The 18351-nt window shown below is 45.5% G+C and overlaps 1 protein-coding gene across 2 annotated transcripts in view; it reads right to left on the bottom strand.

Moving 5' to 3' along the window:
- PAH (phenylalanine hydroxylase) overlaps positions 1-18351 on the bottom strand; it is a 418172-nt gene that overhangs the window by 257470 nt on the left and 142351 nt on the right. The gene's annotated exons all lie outside the window — the stretch shown is intronic.

Genomic DNA, 18351 nt, shown 5'->3' with positions numbered 1-18351 from the left:
TGCATCCTTCCACCAGGAGAATGTGAGGAGTGGGTACAGACTGCAGCCTGCTATCAGGATCAGATGAGGAGTGGGGTACAGACTGCAGCCTTCCACCAGGAGCATGTGAGGAGTGGGGTACAGACTGCAGCCTTCCACCAGGAGCATGTGAGGAGTTGGGTACAGACTACAATCTGCCCCTGCTTGGTCACATCCCTTCTGCACGAGACCACACGCATCCCTAGACACGTTTCAACCTTGATGTGCCTCATCATTAAGAGTAGCTTGGCTCTCTAGACCCAGCAGGCACAGGATCCACATCTGGGCATACCCGTTCCACCCGGGGTGACTACAGCTAATCAAAACAGGTGATGGCGGAAAGGTTTTGAATTAACCTTAACCTCTGTGCAACCCTCCAGACCATTGTTCTTTGCCTGCAAAGCTATTACAAAAGGGGAAAGACTATATGCAAATTAGGCTTCATCCCACCCCAAGACCCAAGCTACTCCTCACTGATGAGGCCCAACAAGGCTGAAACATGTCTGGGGATGCTTGTAGACTCGTGCAGAAGGGATATGACCTAGCAGCTTGGGCTCGACAGCGCCTTTTGGGGTGGAACTAAGCCTGATTTGCATATGTTATTTCCCCTTTATTAATGGCTTAGCAGGCGAAGCACGATGGTCTGAGTGGTTGCGCAGAGCAATGCCAGAGGCTAAGATTAATTTTAAACCTTCCAGCCATGACCTCTTTTATTTTGCCAGCTAAGTAGAATGAAACAAAGAGAGAGACAAGTGGTTTCCCCAGGATCATACAACTTTGGTGATGAGGGGAAGCTGGGGATGGAATGCAGGTCTCTTGGTTTCATAATCTAACTCTGCACCAACAACTGCTTCATATGAAAATATACATAGATCAAGCTGACTGCACACCAGTCCTCCCACCATCATATATGAGTTAACATTGGGTAGACATGTTTGACATTATTTCCTTGAGGACAGGATGCAACATGTCTACTGCTATTCCTGTTGCCTCTTGGAGGCCCAGGTGCAGAGGATGCTGTGTCACCCACCAAACCGTATCACTTTGAGTTTCCTGTGGAAGAAATGTCTGCCCCATCCCCATTTATCACACTGTAGAGGACCAGGTGGACGCATTTTTCCCAGCTCTCGCCCCTCACCGCCATCATACTGGAACGGCAGGAAAAGGGCGATGTGTTATGCCTATACATCATGAAGTGTATGAGAGACGATAAACACTCAGACAACCCTATCGAATGTACCCTTGCACTGAAAGTGTGGAAGGATGCCGTATGGAAGGATGTCAGCATGCACCTATGGACATATTGGAGCGCTGAGTAAAATCTGACAAGGGCACAGTGATGTCATGGAGATGCACGAAGCCATGCTGAAACGATATGGAAATACTTAAGACTGACGATGTAACTGAAGCGATAAGAGAAAAATGTACGAGATGTAAAGTAATCATGACTGCAAAAAAAGGCAAAGTAGCTTGCTGACCAATACGTGTAAATCCGCAGTATTGCAAGGTAGAAAAGAGGTTGAAAAGATACATAGAAGCTTGCCATAGAGGAATATATAATATGGCAAGGACGGCCATAGTTGGAAAAAGGATGCCGGCTTGTGTAAATATTCCATTCAGCTACCTTAGAAGCCTATCAGGTTTTTTTTTTATTTATACAGTTCATTACAAACTTTTAAAAATATGCTTTCTTAGTTCACCATACATTTCAGTCAGCAGCAAGGTCCTAGGTGGCCATCGTCAGTCTTATGTCATCAACGTAATATCCATCATTAGCATGAGCAGAGGTTTTGGCTACGTCATGTTCCATAAGTCTCTTTTCTACCGCCTCCAGGAAGAACACCAGCGCATACACTAATGTATGGTCAGTTCCCTCAGACAACACCATCCACCATTCTTCGCCACTCAAACAGGGTCTTTCAGACAGCACTTTCCCCAGCAATGTAGATTTTAGCACGGTTAATTGAGTGCAATATAATACAAGGTGTTTCAAATTCTCGTTTGCGAGGTCGCAGAATCTACACAGAGAGTCTGAAGCTGTGGATCCATGTCGCAAATTCGGAATATCCTTTGTTTTAAATAGGTTCATGTGGAATTTCATAAAGGATCTTCTCTTAATTGCACAGGGAAACATGTCAAAGTATTTCGGCAACTTGTTGTATGCTCTTGCTTCAGGGGACATATACATACACATATGCAGACACATACATACAACGATGGGCTTTTCTGGTTTCGCAGGTTTCACACCAGTCTTGTTCCCACAATTTATTTTTAACTTTGTTTGGGTTCTGTATCAATGTTTCTTTATCAAGATTTCATTGTGCTAGTAATTTTTTTCCATGTAATTTCAAGATCATGAATTGAGGTGGATTGTCTGCTCCAATTATCTTTCTGTAGAGTACCGAGGTATTCCACATCACTCTGGCATATGTCAAGCCTAGTTCGTATCGTGTGCAGGCATTTGGAGTCCCTTTTGGAAGTTGCAAAATTCTATTCCAATATGTATTTTCGCACCAGGACCATGTTTCATACGCACACCCCAGCATGGCTTCGGCTCCAAAAATCAATGATTTTATAACCTTGGCTTTAGAGTACTCCAGAGCTGGTTTTATTGAGAATTTGCTGTATTTTTTATTTATGATCGCCCCCTTGAGCAGCCAGGAGTTTGCATTTGATTTTAATCCTTTGAACCATTGGCTCATCATTTAAATGAGAGCTGATTACAGCACCTAAATATGGTACCTGACTGGCACAATTGATTGTTTTGTCACCAATAGACCATTTGAATTTCTTATTTTTGGAAGATTTTGATCCAATTAGGTTTTGAAGGATGAGGATCTCAGTTTTGGCAGCATTTATAATCAAGCTGTTCTTTACCGTGTATGCTTCCAAAGCTGTCAGTTTGCGCTGTAGTCCGACTGGCGTGGCATCAATCAGGACAATGTCGTCGGCATACAATATATAACTGAGGTGGTTTCCATTGATCTTTGGGGGAAATGCCCTTACTTCTCCTATTTCTTTTCCTGCATTGGCAATGTAGAAATTGTATAGGGTTGCTCCCAACGGGCAGCCCTACTTTACACCCCTTGGTGTTTTTATTGCAGAGGACACGGATGCCTTGTGATCCAACCTGATTTTAATTTCTGTTTCCGAATACAGCTCTTGTATTGCTTTAAGGAGGCTTGGTGGGAATTTTCGGTCTGGCATTTTTGTTGAGAGTAGTTCCCGGTCAACACTGTCGAAGGCATGTGCCAGGCCAACAAAGGCCAGGTTTTTCTTTTTTTTTTCTTTATTGCCTTCATTTTCAAAAAGTTTATCAGGAACAAATTGAGGGAGCAGCCAACTCCCTTTACGAAGCCCGTTTGCCGAATATCCATAGCCTCAGCTTCATGGATCCATGTTGTTTGATGGTTCAGTATCTGTGTTGCAAAGATTTTACCAACAACATCTAGGAGGGCTATAGGTCTACCATTTTTTGGGTCAGATCTAAGTCCTTTTTTAGAAATGGGCATGATCAGGGCACTTTCCAGGATTTTGGGACCATCCCTTCTCTTATGATGTTACAAAAGAGGTTATAACAAAACTCTGCCCATTCCTCAGGGTTCGGCTTGAGCATCCAGTTTGTCAAGCCATCAGGGTATGGGGCTCTTGAGGAGCTTATTCTTTTGATGTTTATCAGAATATCGTCTTTACAGATCTCAAGGTTCCAAGGACTATGATGTTCAGTGCCCAAATACTTTACTTGTTCTTGTAGAGCTCCCTGCGAGCCTTCCACATTATTTATGATGGACCAGAAGGATCTGGTGTTCTTGTTGGTTAGGGTTTTCAGCATCTCCTCTGCATCTCTTTGGAGGATTGAGATTTTGTGGTAGAGCAGCCACGATTTGTATGCTAGTTTTAGTTTTTTCATTTTTAGCGGCCGATCCTGTTCATTGATCTTCTTGGCCTCTCTTAAAGCTCTTCTTAGCTCTCGCTTTCTAGCCACAATTTGATGGTCGTAAACATGATGATGACAGAAGATTTTTTGCGCAGTTCAGTGTGATGTTCAGTGTATTTCTCCAATAGTCTAGGGTGTTCTTTTTGATCCCAAGACTTGGGGTTTTTGATATCAATGTGATGTTTTCTCTATCGATAAGCATTTTGTCTCTTCCCGGCATCACGTTTATATTTTTGCGTCTCACGTTTATTTCTTTTCACAGCTTAATCCAACTATTTGGATTGTGACCAAATTGTGGTCACTCTGATCCATGGGTATTACCTTGAGTTCAGAAATTTTGTCTGCGATGGCATTTGATGCATAAAAGTAATCCAGGATGGAGGTGCTAGTCCCTTGAGACCATGTAGCATTTGGAAGGATATCTCCTCTAGTGTTACCATTCAATAGTGCAAGCTCTCTCTACTCCATTTCGTCTGCCCATGCTGTTTTTATTTGATAAGGATCTCTACTTCTTCTTTGAGTTTTTTTAATAGTTCGATTGTCAAGTTGGAGACATTCCATGTTTAGATCTCCACACAGAATTATGAGGGTTCCATTTCTTCCTCTGTTATTTGATCTATGGTTTCACAAATCAGCTCAAGGAACTCCGCTTCATCAGAGGCCGAAATGCTGCCAATAGATATTAATGATGAATAGCAAGCTGTTGTTTTTTTTTGTGTTTCCTCCTCTTTCAATAATAGATGTCTGCAGGCATGGTGAAGGATTTGCAGATTTTATTATTTTGAGGTGTTTGGTCTTGTTCACCATGGTTATTAAACCTGCCATTGGTCTACCCTTGGCTTGTTTAATTGCTGGATTCAACACTATTTCGAAACCTGGCGCACATGGCAATTCTTGATGCCAGGTTTCCTGGAGGCAGATTAAATCTAATTTGTCCAACACTCCCTCAGATCTTCCAAACAAGTGAGCGAAACCTCCGGTGTTCCATGAACCAATCCTTAAAGCAGGATCCTTCCTGGCGCTTTGGCATTAGTTCTCATCCCAACAATGTATAGACCCAGCCATCCAGCCCCATGTTTCTAATTCATTAGGGATTTCGTGCTGTTTCTTGTCATTCTCAGAATCTTTTAGAGATTTTACATCGTTCTTCAGAGTAATTTTGATTTGTTTCATAGGACCTTCTCGAGTCTCTGAGAGCTGTTGGGTATCTACTGCTTGGACAGCGTTTTTGATAGTCAGCGTTGGACGTAAATCAGACGATTCAGCTCTCCCCTTCTGAACGTAAGATCCTTCGTTCTCCTTCTGTTCAGCTTTTTCATTTGATGGTGAGATCTTATGTCTTTCGTTTGTCAGAGATTCACCATTGCTGACTTCCTTTAAATCGAACCCTAAGGAGTTAAAATCAGAGCCACAAATTAGAATCAGATCATGGATGTTTCTAGGGAGGATGTGCAATAATCCTCGGTCAGTGGAAGCCTCATCTAAGAATTCAACAATTTTTATATCGTCCGATGCCACTGCTCGCAGATGTGTTATTTGTCCAATTAATTGTAGCACATTTCTTATGTTCAAGATTAAGGAATCTTGCGACCCGATGATTCTTTCAATTAGGAGGCGGTTATAGACCACCAACGGTTGCCTTTGGTGCTTGTTTGCAGATGCTTCATTTGTTTGAGGTTTATTGTGTGCAGCATTTTGAGTTTCTGATTTCTTTCTCTGGTTCTCGTAAACCCCCTCTTGGGTAACATTTTTAATTTTGTCATTTTCCTTACTTCCACTGAAACTCAATTTATCTGATGTAACTCTGATCGGCGGAGGGATCTGATCTCGTTTCTTCAAGAGGAAATCTCTTCGATCAGCTATTGTCCTGAATTGTTTGCCATCACCTCCATTCGTACGCAATTCTTAATTCTTATGGGTTGGAGGACTTACAAATGTGCATGTTCTTTTTGTGCGAGTTTCAAACTCTGGCTGAGAGCAAGCGTTCAGATCTTTGGGTGATTCAGTTTCAGAATCGATGACGACATCGATGTCGTCTTCTTCCTCAAATTCCGAATCTGTTGATTCCTTTCGGAGTCCGCCTCATGTGGTGACAAATTGGCAAGCAACTCGATCATTCGGTCGTCCTCATTTTTTTGGTCACTTGTGGGCTTTAGTTTATCCATGCATCCTGGTATGATCTTTTTTGGGGGATTTTGCGTTGGAGCATGAGTGTCCAGGGCTTTATAGGTGGTATCTTTTGTTGGTTCAGCTTGTATGGTCACATTTAGTGCCTTCATGTTTTGTAGGAACTTGCAAGAGTTTTTTGTCATTGTGCTTTTGCAACTTTTTATGGTTTTCGTTTTTTTGTTTGCTTCCCCGGTTTTTTGTTTTCCTCTTTATTTGGAATGGCACCAGAATTTGGTTTCTCAAAGATGGCAACGTACGTGCCCCTCAGGGCACTGTTTTTTTCATTGGGATTTAAGTCTTCAGATGGAGGTGTAATTGACCCCTCCGCATTCACCGAGGTCGAGGGAGTAGCTGCTAGCTCTCTGATACTGCCCACTACTGAGTCTTCATTGGGAGTCGTTGGGCTTGTGATTTTTGGCTGAAGGTCGGGGTTTACGCTTTCTTTGGGAATAGGTTCCTTGGGTCCCCCTGACCGACCAACTAAAGAGCCTCGGTCACTTGGTGGTGATTCCTCCACGTTCCGTGCTATGTGGACTCCCCCTATAGACTCATCTGTTAAATCTTCCACATGTTCTTTGGGATAAGGTCTCTCATTGTGGGTCTGCAAGCCGCACTCTTGCTCCAGTGCGGGTCCTTTTTGTTGTTGTTGTTTTTGCAGAATCAATAGGGCTTCCATTGCAACTTCCGCAAGAAGGCGTTTATCCTCCGAAATATTTTTGAATTGATCTCTCAGTAGAGTGTTTAGCATTTAGTTTTTCTTAGAGCAATTGGATTCCTGTTGTTTCAGTTCCTGAACCGCACATTCCTTTTTGATTATTTTTGAATTTATTAAGGCCAATAAGGTGTTTTGGTCTTTGCAAGATTCACTTAAGTGCTCGTACAATTTTAGGAGCGGTGCAACCGTGATGGTTAGAGCAGAGATCATGTTCGGCTGTAATTCTTTTATTATTTGTTCTAGGAGGTCCGGACAGACCACCCGATCACTTGGTGGCTGTGCGTTATTATGACTCCTAGAGGTAGGGGCTGAGCGTCTTATCTTTGCAAAGTCTCTTTCCATGAATGATGAGTCTGAGAAACCCTCTTCAGAGGAATCCGCGGACATAGTAGAGCTCCGCTTTCGTCTTATATTTGTTTTTACTTTGGCGTTTGCTTCTGTGTATGAGTCTTTACGTTGGGTTAATAAGCCTCTTTTTTGGGAGCATGCTGGAGGCGATTTTGCACTGTGGTCCAATTTTCTTTGTTTTAGCAGCATATTTGATTGAATTTGGTGGAGGGCATGTTCTGCTCCGGTAGTGGGATGTCACTACTCCAGCAGGCGCTACTAGTTCCCGCTACCGGATGCTTTTCAGCACCCCCTTCTGGCTGTTTGGCTTTTTGGTTAGCAGCCATCAAGGCATTAATTTCCTTCAGGTTTTTTAGCAGATGGTCAGCAACCATTAAAGAGTCACGCCGTTCGACTTTCTTCCAAGGTTCAGGGTTTCCCATGCCAGAGCTCAGTTCACCGACGTCCAGGTTAGCTGCAGGCAGTGAGTTTGACTCCGGTGATGTTTTTGCCGGCTTATTTAGGGGAGTCAATTTAGGATGAAAAGTCAGATACTCATGTTGGGTCTCGTCTGACATTAATCCATTCACCGATGAACTACACGTTTATGGATTATTTGCTTCGCTCTATAACTGTATTTTCTTTTATTGTTTTTCACCATGCGCCATGTTAAAGCTTTCAAGGGGGGCACAACGAGGACAGCGGCCTCTCGTTCTTCAACTTGCGTCTTTTCAAATTGTCCCTTTGTGGGTTGATGTGCCTCGAGCTCAAAGCCTGTTCCCATAAACTCCATCACCTCGCGGCACCTCCAGTCCGAACAGCACCAATTATCCAATTTTTTAGCTTTCATGGCTTACACATCAGCGGGGCTGCAACGTATTAAGCCCCCTATTGGATAATCATGTGGTCGCATTACAGAGTCGAATAATTCAAAACAGACAGATCTCGGGTCCAATTCTAAGTGAGAGGAGGACTCCTTAAGCTGTTTGGACGTGTGGGACCTTGCTATCGAGGCGGGAGCCGATCCTTCCAGTAAAGGTGCAGATGCTGGCACTTTACTTACTTGTGTAAGTTGCGGTAGCAGTGCCTCCGTCCAGGCTGCAGCAGACTCGGAGTGACAGTGACACTGGTCTCGCGACAATGAGGGTCGAACTCCACCTCTCACCGGGCTGGCTGCTGTTCGAAGGTCTGTTGCGGGTGAAAGTGTTGGTTCCATTATTTCTTGATTACACGGTTCCACAGTGAGCACAGGAACACAAGGAACACTCCAACACACTCGGCTATGCTCCGCTCCCAGAGGTGGGTTTAACAGCAGTAGGTTCCAATAGACGGAGAAGAGTTACTCAATACACAGTAATGAAGAACGCCAGGAGCCAGCACGTCAGGAGCCAGGAACCAGGACACAAGGAACACTCCCACACACTCAGGTTTTCAGAGTCAGGAGATGCTGGAAGAACAGCTTTGTGTGCAAAACAAAAGGAGTCTATGTTGGCTTGGGATCAAGGATGCTATTTTTAAGAAACAGCTGCAAAGCACAAAGGGTGGTAGACGGATAAGCCATGGATGATACATATTTCTCTTAGATTAAAGAAAAAGAAAACATCAGCAAGAGCCAAATATGGGACAATTAAAAGTGTATAAAGTCTATGCAAGGTAGAGTGAGCAAGTCCATAGAGGCCAAGAGAAGCAATGACACCCTGATCAAAATAGCAGTAAATAAGAGGCTGAAATGGACACATTCATGGTCTCTTCACATGTGACTCAGAAATCGAAAACAAGGGCTATTCATTAAGCCCTGGATGAAGATAGTGATGTGCTTTAACTCCCTTGAATGTCCCAGAACAGAGAGCAGGCTACAAGGTCAACTACAGACAGAAGATTTTGGCTCAAGGCCGGTCTGCTGAGAGATGATCGACTAATTGGGAAAGATAGGCAGTAATCTGACATGATTAAGCATCTGGGTTTCGATTTCCTTACGTGCTGCTAGCCGGGGGAAACCTGCTATGCAATGTTGCCTAGACCAATCTGCTGCCATTTTGTTTGTATAATCAGGATTATACGTATTTAGAGGTAGTTTGAGGGTTGTCTTACAGATAAGAGACAACCAATGAAGAATTAAGCCACATATATTCTATAAGTAGATATGTTCCCTTAACCAATCCCTCCCGCTAATAGGTTGTATGGTTTGCCACATAGGATGACTCCATAGATGGCACATATTGGGGTATAAAACCACTGTGTTATCAAGTTTGTGTGTAAGTGTGCAAGCATCAGTCCAATGTCTGCCGGTGTACCCACCTTCATTAAATTGAGAATAAAGTAGTACTTTTCCATATTCCTTGAGTCTGTTTGGTTATTTGGTCTGAGAGCTTTATTGTTAATTCCATCTAACACAAGAGACACTTCAAGGTGCTAGAGCACAACACATTCTCTGATGCATATGCCAGCCTGCAGGCCCAACTTATTCACTTGCCCAGTGTAGTACTGTGTCTCCTTGCACCAACCTGGGCAAGAGGTAAGGCTACTCTGTACGCACTGGTGAAGATTGTGAAATGGGAATATTCCACTTCCTGCGCTATCCCAGGCAATATTGGAATTACAAAGAGAGCTGCAATCTAGGATTACGGTGCTGCTACTCAAGATGTCGGAGAAAGTGGGCTTCTACCCACAGAGAGCTCAACAGACCATGTGGGAGGTGCCCCAGCGCTACACCAACCTCACCACAGTGGGCGCCAGCACTTGTGGTTCTGTATGGCACAGATGTTGCCTCCGTGAGAGCAGCGGAGTGACCTGATTGTTGGTTTGGAGGGAGGGCTGCTAGGCCTCTATTATCTTCAATAAAGTCTTTGCCTCGCCACTGTTTGGCCTCCAACGTCCCCCACACTAGATATTTGCGCTTAATGCAGAGTGCCTAAACTACCATTTCTGTAGCATGCATTGCATTGCTCCTCCCTCTCATCTTTTCAGGGCCTTGCCACAGCACTTCGACTCCATTACATATGGCACGAGGCGCTATAGTAATATAAGATAACATGGCCCAACTACTGTGGAGACCTATATACCACCGCCTAGTAAAGGGTGGGCTGAAAAGACTGATACAAGTGCCCCATTAGCCTTGAACGCTGTGACTCTTCGTTCCATGGGTAGGATATCCCCGCTGGAGCTACAGAACCAGTTTCATCCCCTGGATCCAAAGGGGGCCAACTGTGTCAATTTCCTAGAGGGGTCTAACTCTAATGAGAATTCTTGGAATATGGTAACCCATGGGAAGAAAAATAGATTGATAACACGTAGACAAGGAATTGCTAAGTTACAAACAAACTGGATGGGTGGGAACTGTGTATGGCCTCAAGAAATGGGTACCCAAACTGAAGTGCTGTGTGCTCAGGAGTTGGCTTTTTCCAATGTGCAGGAGTTGGCTAATTCGTTTATAGAGAGTATTGGTTGCCTCAGGAAAGAAATCGCTGCAGTAGTTGAAGGCTGTATGGACCCCCTTTTGGGACAACTAAAGGAGCTTAAAGGCCTGATTGAAACAGTTAACACATGTCGAGTGACCCATCCAATGGGACCCTTGCCAGGGGATTTGGCATTGATGATTTGAATTAAGCCACCCCAGAAGAAGATTAGTCATGCCCTAATTCCCTCCCAGGTGGTAAGGAGGGGTGCTGAGGTGATTACGGGAGTCGGCCCTCCCATTGCTGATGGTGATATTAGGGGCATTGAGATGAATGCCAATGGGAGCAGGGTTGTAGGCAACTCCATGTGGGGAGGGCAGTGATTTACTTGGCGTTCCCCGGTGCACGAGCTTCAAAGCCAACATTAGGGCCCTGGTTTTAGAAAGGACCCCCCAGGGTGGGTAAATGGGGGGATCCCTTGGCTGGCTCGAACTTACAGCTCTTGAGAGCCTCAAGGGTTCTACAAACTCCACATATTGCTGGAGGTAGGGAGGGGAGTCTGAGCCCCCCATTACTCTTCTTGACCAATGTTTCTCGTCAGGCAAAGGGAGCCTTCGAGGACATGGAAGTCCTGAAAAGCAAGGTTTGTCATTGGTTTAGGGGGTTGAGGGGGTGCTTATCTGTTATTTGATCTGATTTGGTTCATTGTACCTTGTGGCTCCTTGCCGCATTCGAATCTGGATACATCAAGATCCAACTGACTTCGTGGTCCATGGTGGTGGGTATCTTCAGTATCGACCTGTGAACTGTCCCCCCTATGGGGTAAGGATTCTGGTCCATTCCCAACAATTATTTGACCAGAACCATACCTATGACCCCTCACCATCCAATATTCCAAATTCTGCGGTCCCTAGGGCTCTTGTGACAGGAGTGAGGTCTCATGATTGTAATATTGAGGTTGCTGGGGAGGACTCACTCTCAACGCTGGTCCTTGTGGACTCACTGCTTGGCCCAACTAAGGCGTTGCCTGTGGGCCATTAAAGATCCTGTCTTGGAAGCGACATATTGTGGCTCCAGCGTGGAGCGAGTTTGTGAGAACCCACCAGGTCATCTTATTTCAGGAAACCTGGACCCTCGGCCCGATTGTATTTCAGGGGTATGTGTCATATATGGTCCCAGCTAGTAGATGCTTCAAGGATAGTCCCTGGGGGGGTTTAGTGATCTGGGTAGATATAATTTGGCTTGAGAGCTGGTAATGATCGCTATAGGGAACCCCAATTTACATCTTATGGGGGTTTCCACTTCATCAGGCACTAGGTTCTTGGTAGCTAATCTATACAATAGACCTACTGTGGGGGAGGCTTGATTTCACTGTTGAGCTCCAGGAACTGTGTAGGTCTAATCATCCATCTATTGTGGTGAGCCAATATCTGTTGCTAGCAGGAGACTTAAACCTCCAGATGGAACATCTAACCATGTTGGAAGACATCTGGGAAGACCAGGACTCCGCCTGGACGATCCCTCCCTTGAGGACTAGCCCCATTAGGAGAGTTCATAAGGCGGCTGTGGAGATGGATTCTATTATTGCAAGTTTGCAATTAAGGGCCTGTAACGGTAGACTCTTAGGTGATCTCCCAGCGAAAACCACTTTTACGGGACTGTCCCACATAGATTACTTTTTCATTATGGCGAGCAATTGGGCTAGGGTGCATGAATCGGTCATAATGGAGCGGTGTGATAGTGACCATAGGCCTCTTTTGCTTTCTTGTGTAGTGAAGGAAGGTGGGTCTGGGGGGGCTACTTGATAATTATTCTCATTCTATTGTGGGGGAGGGGCACTCAAGAAAGTCCTTGAGGTGGGAAAACTGGGTGGAGAGAGGTTTGAAACTGGACCTGTATGTAGCCATTGGGGCTAATGTGTGTGTTATTGTCGATGGGAGTACCCAGAGGGCTGGCGGTTGCAGAATTTGTAAGGATGAGCAATATCCTAAAACTCTTATTAAGTGCCGGTGGGTGTGATCTAGAAGCATTTTCCAGGAATCATCTGTGGTACGACATGGAGTGCACCCGAGCGAAGAAGGATATAGTGCGCTACGTCAAACCCCAAGGTCCAAGCGATAAGTGTGTTCTAGGGGATTTGAGATTGAAATATAAACAGCTTTTAGCTACAAAGCATCGGGCACATGCTTTGATGTTGGGGAGGCTCTGACTGCAGCTATGGTGGCCAGGAATATGGTGAAATGTTGGACATTCGTAACCCCTATAGAGCTCAACGGTGGATGAGACCAGGACGGTGTTATTTCACGGAAAGAATGGGAGGTCCACTTTACTGAAATATACTCTGAAAGGGCGTGGGGGAGACCCAGGAGGAAGCGGTGGTCCCAGTGCTTGATCGGTCGGAGGGGGTATTGCCCATTCTTGAGTCTCAGGTTGGGGTCGCACTGCTCCTCCAGAGATTGGTTAAGTCCCCAGGCCGGACCTGTTCCCAATTGATTTTTTCCGGGATCAGCCAGCAATTTGAATTCCCATGCCGATGCATCTATTTAACACAGTTATTAGGTCCGATTTGGTTAGCCCTACCTGGTCTGAGGCTACAATTGTTCCAATTTACAAAAAGGGAGGTAAGGATCGACCTACGAATTATCGCCGATCTCCCTATTGAACAGTGTTGGCAAGACATTCAGCAAGGCTCTGAAAACCAAACTCCAAAAGTGGGTAGATGAGACAGATGTTATCTCCAATGCTCAGGCAGGGTTTATAGCAAGTAGTGGGACAGTGGAGCATTGTTTTTTATTGTTCCTGCTCATAGAGAAATATACTAAACTCCTTCCATTGAAGCTATACGTCATCTTTATTGATTTAAGGATGGCGTTTGAATTGGTCTTGAAGGGTAACTTGTGGCAGGTTTTGGAGAAGAGGAATGTTCCCCAAATCCTACTGGATGGTATTAAACATCGTTATGCTAACTCCACTGCCACAGTCAGGTAAGGGACGGGAGGCGAATATACAAATGCCTTTAATGTTATGAGAGGGGCTCGCCAGGGCTGCGTCCTGGAGCCCTTCTCTTTCTTTTATTTATTCAAGAAATTATTGATGCATTGGAAGTAGGCGCTATGGCGACCCCAGGCACCAGAAAAACATCCACTGGGACTGCGGCATGAATAGGTGCAGCCCAGCATTAATTAGGGCTGTGATCAGGGATGTGGCTGCATTCAGCAGGGTGCAGAAATCTGCAGAGCAGAGGCATGTGAACGTGCAGGTTGCATTTCGTGAATCAGGACGCACATTTTCTCTTGCACAGGCAGCACACTCAAATGTAACAAATGTTTCGCTAATCTGCCCCTATGTATAGGGTGACCAGACGTCCCAGTTTTCTCAGGCCGGTGCCAGATGCAGGGGTTGTATGGTCTAGCACATCTACAACACAGCCAGCTGTCCCTCCATCAGCTTGGGTGCCAGGAGCACACACAGGTCCGATTGCACCAGGTGTGCGATGCCCACAATGCTGCCAGTCCCCCAGAGAGTGCCTGTGCCACCGGTCCAGTTGGTACCTCTAATCGCTCTCGAGGGGCAGGGGTCACTTTGCGGAAGAACATCACAGCTTCTGGGTGGGGGACCTTTTCCTGCCACAGGCCCAGGTGGCTCAGGGTGTACACCGAGTGCACATAGCAACCTTACTACAGTTCCTAGAAAATGGCGCTGGGCGCCATCTTATGTTTTAACATTTTTACAGGTATCTTATTCCAAAGTGTGCGAGGTAAGCTGTGCTGTGGGAATGGTGTGCTGCATCTACGTGTCTATCACAATCCAGGGGGTCTTGAAGAAGCAGCAGCAGTAACACACGTGATACAATATGCACCCGTGTCTCTCTGCTAGATGACTTCACTAATGTTTAACCAAGAGAGAAGCAGGAACCGAAGGAGGGCAGCCTTAAATGCTGTCATCCTGGATGTTTTAATGCACAAGTAGAGCCATTGGCTAAGACAGACACTGACCTGTGTCTGATGTGCAAGCAATGAATGTTGTGTCAAACACTAACCTGTTCTTTTTTTCCATACAACATACACTTAAACATGTTGTGAGAAGCTAGTGAGTGTGTTTCATGAATAATGGGAACAATAAAAATTCAGTCTGTGATTGATGAACATCTTTGAGCGATGGTTGTACGCAATGAAACAATACAAGAATATTTCTGTCTTCACACTGGAAAAATCAGTTATCTGTGATTTTTTGAAAGGGGCAAACTGGAAAACGCTGATAAACAGATTCTGAAAAGTTTTGAAAACACTGGAAAAACACCCCCATAAGTAACAAATAGTAAGCCCCTAAAACAGGAAACCCTAACTATAGCCTATAATTTAACTGGGTAATCCTTGTTGTCCAGCTAACACGGACTTCTTTAAGGGAGAGGGGTGTGTTTGTTCTTAAATCAGTCCAATATTTTTATCCAGCTTCCCCAACACAGGCCTTTCAGTAGAGGGGGGGTCTGAAATGCAAAATTCCCCAAAGCATTCCAATTTTTCGGTCTGACTTCCCAACATAGACTAAAACAAGGGAGGGTCTGAAAAACAAACCGATAAATCACCCTGTGTTTATTTTAAACCAAAAGTGTGGGCGAAATTATGATTGCCATGTGTATTTTTACCAATCTTGAAATCCTACTCTACCCTTTTAAGCCTGCAGGAAAATCAAAACCACACAACATTACATAAGTGCCTTTGTTATTGATCAGTGCAATTATTTTGTGAAGTGAAATTTGCAGAAAGTTAAGAATTGGGATTGTGTTCTTTTCAACTCACTTTTGTGATTTATTTATGCTGAGAGAAGTTGTGTTGTGTTGTGTCATGGATAAAGTGTTTTATGATATTTTCGCGCTCATTTCTATTACTTTTAGTTTAAATAAATACCAATATATGTCCCGTACACCGGCCTGGCTCTTGGCTCATTGTTAGCTCTGGAGAGAGGGGTTCAAGGGGCATGATATGTGTCTGAGACAGGGCTAAAAAAAGAATCTGTTAAACAGTTTGTTGCATAACCAGGAGAGTGTGGGGGGTACTCCCTGTGTTGAGGGTGGCTTCTCAATAAACCGTTACAACTTTAAACACAAATATTTAACAAGGAAGGGCACGGTTTTCGCTTCTCCCACACAGCAGTAGTGTCTATGCACAATAGCTGCTCAGTGTGAAGATACCACAGACACTGCTGTAGACACGCCTCTGCACACCGTACACAGCCACCTGCTTCCTGGAGATGTGGCGAGACAGGGGTCGCAACAGCTGTGCTGCGAGCTCTGGCCGTGTCAGCACATGGCAGCACGTGCGTGTTGCCTTCCTGCGCACTTTAGAAATACAGGTCCCAGAAGGCAATGCGAGGATACCCTGCAGGCCAAGACTTACACCCCTTCCCATTGCGTCCCACGACCTCCAGCGCTCCCATCCGCACTAGAAGACCCGGTTTGATAAAGTCACGTGCAGTTCTTGTTTAACAAATACGTGCAGCTTCTTTTTGCATAACGTTCCCAACATGTGCAGCTCTAAAGCTTGTTTTTTGTTTTGGTGTGCCCCTAATCAGCTGTCAGCAACAGCTGAGGTCTCATCAGAACGGCAGGATTGCACTGAAGCCGTAGGGCTGCCACACCCTCTCTGTGGCATCACACTAGTGCCCACACACCCTGTGAAACCTAGCGTCCATTGCCCATGCCAATGGTGGGGGCAATGCATGCTTCCACCCCACCTTCCCATTACTGGATGCTGGCCCGGTGCCCGGCTGCTGGCAGACCTTGGCACCGCATCGCCCCACCTGGCAGCCAGCCCAGCTCCATTACTCTAAAGTCCCACCGCCAGCCGCCAGCAGGCCCCGCTGCTCTGCAGGAAGGGGTGGCTCCTGATTTCATCATAGAGTCGCTGTGACACATGTCGCGACCCACAGGGTCAATCCTGAAAAAGGACAGGACGTGCGTGCACGGGTGCGTGTCCCTGGCGGGAAGGGCTGTTGTCGCCAGTCTCCGCCAGGACATTGCGCAAGAGCCAAGGCCACTCTGGGGGTGGGACCTCTTCTGGGGGTGGAAGCTGCCCGCAGCCGGCGATTGACGGCCGCGCGAGGGGCTCGTCGGTGGGCGGAAGGGCTGTGTGTGCGTGTGTGTTTGTAATCACACATGTTGTTTGCGCCACTTTTCCTCTCACCCGATTGGCTGAAAGAAGAGGAGGGTTCCAGGCAGCACATCTGGAAATAACGAAGGCCAGTTAATGCCCACATTTCGCCATCTCTCGCGTGCTCAAACACAATGTTTGAATTATAGGGAAAGAGTAGGAAAAAAGTGGGCAAAATTGCGCAACTCAAGAGCGCGCACAGCTGCCGATGGTTACTCCAAGCAGCAGGGCTTCTCAGGGGTCACGGCACCGAGAAGCTTCCTTCCTGATTGGCGTGCATTCTGCAGGTTGTTCACAAGGTGCACTTTCCCACACTTGCTTCTAAGACAAACAAGGCAATACCACGCATGCCAAGGTCACACATGTATTGGTGGGGCAGCAGGGGCACACTTCAGATCAAAGGGCCCCGTGAGCAGAAATGACAGAGGGCCCCAGGTGGACGGCCATGCACGAGAAGTGGGCGGAGCTGCACAATGCTGAACATTAAAAGACGGGTTCACTTGTAAGCCAAGCGACAAATGTGCTGTGCGATTCATATACATTGACTAGTATTAATGTGCAACAATTCAATCGTTTTTCTTCATAGCAAAAACTGCACACTGAATCACTTCTAGCGACACCAAATGTCAGCAGATCAGGCACAGTGAGATGAAATGATTTGCCCACAATCACACATTTCGCTAAAGTGGTGTAATCAGCATTTGGATGCAAGCTGTGATTTAAGCACCTGGTATATCTTCCCAGTGATGAGCCACACATATTTTTCACGGTTTCTGTTTCCAAAAACAGAATCATTCCTTTTTAAATCAATGCCTTGAAAAGTACACAAATCACATAAGAAACCAACCTAACATTATATATAGTTATAGAAATAGGTCAAGCAAAAAGACACGCTTTATTTTCACAACCCTATATGCACAACTACAGTAGCAGTGTGCATTGGAATGTGGACCTAAAAACAATATCATTTGGTTTAAAAAAGCTGTTGAGTGAAATAGAATTCAATATAAGGCAATCTGCTGGAGCCATTATTTTACACCGGACGCATCGTTATATTCCCCTCCCAGTTATTATCACCCACCAATCACACTTTTTAGGGGACAATAGTCCTAACCCAGGTGTCCCTGTATCTGGGTCATCAACTTCTAATCAGCTGCCAGAAAGCTGAACCTAGGGGTGCTGGGGAGCAGTGGGAAATGTGCTGTGCCTTTTTCTTTCTCTGTTTCTGCCAAAGCTTCTTTAGTATAAATATCCGGCTCTCTTCCTCATTTTGCTGCTATTTGCGAACTCACCCGATTTCCTTCACTCAATTCTTCCCTCCACCCGTGTACCCACGTCACACCATTTGCCTTTACATTTCCGCCCATCTGTGACGAATCAACTTCCGGGGCACCAGCGGTCCAGGGATGAATATCGGCTTCTAAAGCATCAATATGCCTCACTCCTCTGATACACCAGAAGGGATCCAAACTGATTGGAAACACAAGCAAATTATAAACCTCCTTGTCCAATTGGGGTAACGTGGACGGAAAGGCAGGCTTATCTCCGAAAGGTTGTGGAAATATCTGAGCGGGAGGGTGACTGGTAACAAAGTTGACACATTTAAAGGGATGTACAATTTGATTGCGTGTGAGCATGTAT

This window comes from Ambystoma mexicanum, chromosome 12, assembly GCF_040938575.1.
Source record: "Ambystoma mexicanum isolate Mex_15411 chromosome 12, UKY_AmexF1_1, whole genome shotgun sequence".
NCBI lineage: Eukaryota > Metazoa > Chordata > Amphibia > Caudata > Ambystomatidae > Ambystoma > Ambystoma mexicanum.
Note: the sequence above shows the minus strand (reverse complement) of the source record. Positions and strands in the feature narration are given on the sequence as shown.